The sequence below is a fragment of the Dendrobates tinctorius genome, unplaced genomic scaffold (genome assembly GCF_039654945.1).
Source record: "Dendrobates tinctorius isolate UK_male_01 unplaced genomic scaffold, ASM3965494v1 ptg000029l, whole genome shotgun sequence".
In the NCBI taxonomy this organism is placed as follows: Eukaryota; Metazoa; Chordata; class Amphibia; order Anura; family Dendrobatidae; genus Dendrobates; species Dendrobates tinctorius.
This window is the reverse complement of record NW_027361697.1, coordinates 28,584,111-28,587,430: the sequence shown is the minus strand read 5'-3', so window position 1 is coordinate 28,587,430 and position 3,320 is coordinate 28,584,111. Positions and strand designations below refer to the sequence as shown.

Here is a 3,320-nt window from a genome sequence, read left to right as displayed (position 1 = left end):
CCACATGCATCTAGTGAGGGAGTTACAGGAGAAGAATCCGCAAGATTTTCCGCAATTATCTACGGATGTCGGAGGATTCATTTAAGCTCCTACTGGAATGTGTGAGGCCACTCATTGAACGGCAGGATACACGGATGCGTGCAGCTGTTTCGGCAGAGGAACGTTTGGCTGTCACACTGCGATTTCTGGCAACCGGACGTTCAATGAAAGACTTGCAATTTTCAGCAGCTGTTTCCCGATCACTCCTCAGCGTGTTAATCCCAGAGACATGCAACGCCATCGTCCACACGATACGGAGCTACATGCCTTTTCCTAAATCCGCGGCGGAATGGAAAAAAATTGCATCTGATTTTGAACGTATTTGGCAGTTCCCTAACTGTGGTGGTGCCTTGGATGGCAAACATGTGCGCATCACACAACCAGCCAACAGCGGAAGTTATTTCTACAACTACAAGGGCTACTTCAGTGTGATCCTCATGGCCCTTGTGAACGCAAATTATGAATTTATAAACGTTGATGTTGGCATGAACGGGAGGGTTTCGGACGGAGGTGTTTTGGAGCACACTATTTTTGGTGAACGCTTGATGAACTCTGAACTGCACTTGCCAACCAACATGGACACCACCGCCAATCTTAACTTTGTGTTTGTGGGCGATGAAGCCTTCCCCCTTCATGCGCATCTTGTGAAGCCGTACCCACTAAAGACACTGACGGAGGAAAGGCGTATTTTTAATTACAGGCTGTCAAGGGCACGCCGCGTTGTTGAGAATGCGTTCGGCATCATGGCCAACCGCTTCAGGGTTTTCCACACTCCAATAAACATGAAGCTGGAATCCATAGACTCCGTGGTGTTGGCCTGTTGCGTGCTGCACAATTTTTTACGACAACGCGATGCTGCAGCCTACAGTCCGCCAGGCTTTATGGACTCAGACAGCAATGGTGACGTGGTGCACGGAGAATGGCGTGAGAATGATCCCGCTATTGCAGGACTTCGACCTGTCAATCAAGGCAGGACCAAAGACGATGCAAAAGCCAGCCAAGATAAGTACTGCCAATACTTCAACGGGCCTGGTGCTGTGAGTTGGCAGCATCAAATATAGTTATGTAAAGATTGCTTGGTTATCCTGTTTAAAAGTTTGTGCTAATAAAAAAAAAAAAAAAAAAATTTCAATTTTGTGTTGTGTTTATTCAGAGGTGTGATGGGGAGGGGGTATTAATATCGAGAAGGCAAAAAACAAGAGGGTTGAGATGGGGAGGGACAGTACTGGGGACATAACTCCGAATGAGGTGGAGGTGATGGTGAGGGGGGAGTTATGTGGGGGAGGGCAAAACAGGTGGTGTGATTGTTGCGGAGTGAGCAATGGGCAGAAGGAAAAATGAGGTTAAGCCCACACATATGCATCTCAGGTGCGATCTCAAAGAGGCTGTGGGACTATGACGCATCTGCGTTCCCGTTCGCCGTGACGTCATGACGCATGCGTGGGCGGCGTTACAGCGGCCTAGAAAAAATTATTCTAAACAATATGGCTTCCAGGCGTTCTGTACCCTGGGGAGAGCCTGAGGTTCGATTCTTGATCCAGGAAATCGACGCAAGGGACTATGATTGCAGCACACACGTCCGGCCCATGCTTCATAAGAAGAGGGTGTTGAAAAAAATTAAAAGAGGCCTCATGCGCAGGTTTGGGGTTGAGCGCAGTACGACGCAGATACGAAAAAAACTCACAGATCTGCGCTACCGCTCCAGCCAGCGCATAGCAAATATCAGGTCGGACAACCAAATTGAAGAGGGTGAGTGTTTTTGACAGAATATGAGAAAAATTTCTTTTAAGTTGTATGTTGTCTATTAACGTGTGCGTTAACGCTTCATATCTCAGATTGCACGTTCAGCATTCGCTAACTGTGCAGTTGTTAACAGTTTGCAAAATGCCATGTGGTTATGCTGGGACATAGCAATGTGTTGAAGTGAAAGTGAAAGTGAAATGAATTTTGAATAATATTTACCTTTATTTTTACAAAATAAACATGAGCTTGCACTGTGGAGAAGAACATAAATTATTGTTATTATTCAGGTGTTCTTATTCAAATAACGGTGACGATGTAGCATCTCACAGAACAATATCCTTTTTTTTTTTTTTTTTTGTTTCAATTAAAAACAGCATTTAACATGCAGATATCCATGGATTGTTTTCCATATCTGTAGAACCACCATTACCATCAAGCCCGCCATCGCAGGATGATCCAACAGCCCCAGCATCAACGATGGATCAAACAGGGTCACCACCTACCCCTTTGCCCGCTTCAAGCCCATCTCCAGCATCACTCCAGGATATAGATGTGGCCTCTCCATCCGGTAAGTAAAGACATTTATTTTTAAAAATGAAATAACAAAAAAAGGGGTTCTTAAACTTTTGTCTCTGGAAAGGAGGAAGTGTTGCCGTGTAAAATTTCCATTTTTTTTTCTCATAGCCGTTGGTGCCAGTGCTTTAGGGTGGGCTATTAGCCCCTCCCCAGAAAGAACTGTTCCGACCCAATACCGTAAGGATAAAAACAAAAGCCATGTACCTTTTGTTTCTACTGTTTCTATAGTTGCCAGGTTTACATTTTACATTCTTTTCACCCACAGAAATACCCACAGCACATGCACTGCTGGCTTCTCACCGGCGGATGAGAGCAGCTATGGCTGTCACTCTGGCAGCCATGGACGTTCACGGAGTGATGCTGGAGAGGTACTTGGCGATTGTACAAGAGGGTGGCAGTAGCCAGTAATTTTTTTTTTTTTTTAGGTTTATTTATGTTTTTTTGTTAAACCCCCTTGTTTCTGATGTTGTAAAAGATGTTAAAAAAAATAGTTTCTAAATATATCAGAAATAAAAATTTAAATATTTTCTGATTATATACGTGGCTGGATATTACTTTTAGTAAAAGATGTTCATGTGCACAGCCATCTTTTAAGTGTTGTTAACATCAATGTTCTAATACGAAACAAAGGCAAGTAAACGACACCACAATTCATGTAAAATATTACATTTTTATTTTTAAAAAAAATTAAAAAATTTGAATAATTAAAAAAATTTAAAACTATATACAAAACAAAATTTTCTAAAAAACAAATTGGCACAACTACAATTGTAAAAAATATGGATCTTTTTCATTTACACGGTGCCTAGGCGGAGTTAAATAATAAGGTGCAGGAACATGGCCTTGGTTTGGCGGATGCTCCCTCCACATTGTAGGCTCTGGAGTCTCAGGATTCTGCGGCCAAGCGTTTTGGGGGTACTGACGTTTGTCCATGAAAACTATTGTGTCTGTAAGTTTCCCCA

General features: G+C 43.0%; 1 long non-coding RNA gene across 1 annotated transcript; it reads left to right on the top strand.

The window, feature by feature from the left end:
• The first annotated feature begins 2,161 nt into the window (after window positions 1-2,161).
• LOC141085719 (uncharacterized) lies at window positions 2,162-2,748 on the top strand. Its single transcript, XR_012231390.1, has 3 exons — window positions 2,162-2,350; window positions 2,467-2,535; window positions 2,624-2,748. It is a non-coding gene; the product is annotated as an uncharacterized lncRNA (long non-coding RNA).
• The last annotated feature ends 572 nt before the right edge of the window (window positions 2,749-3,320 follow it).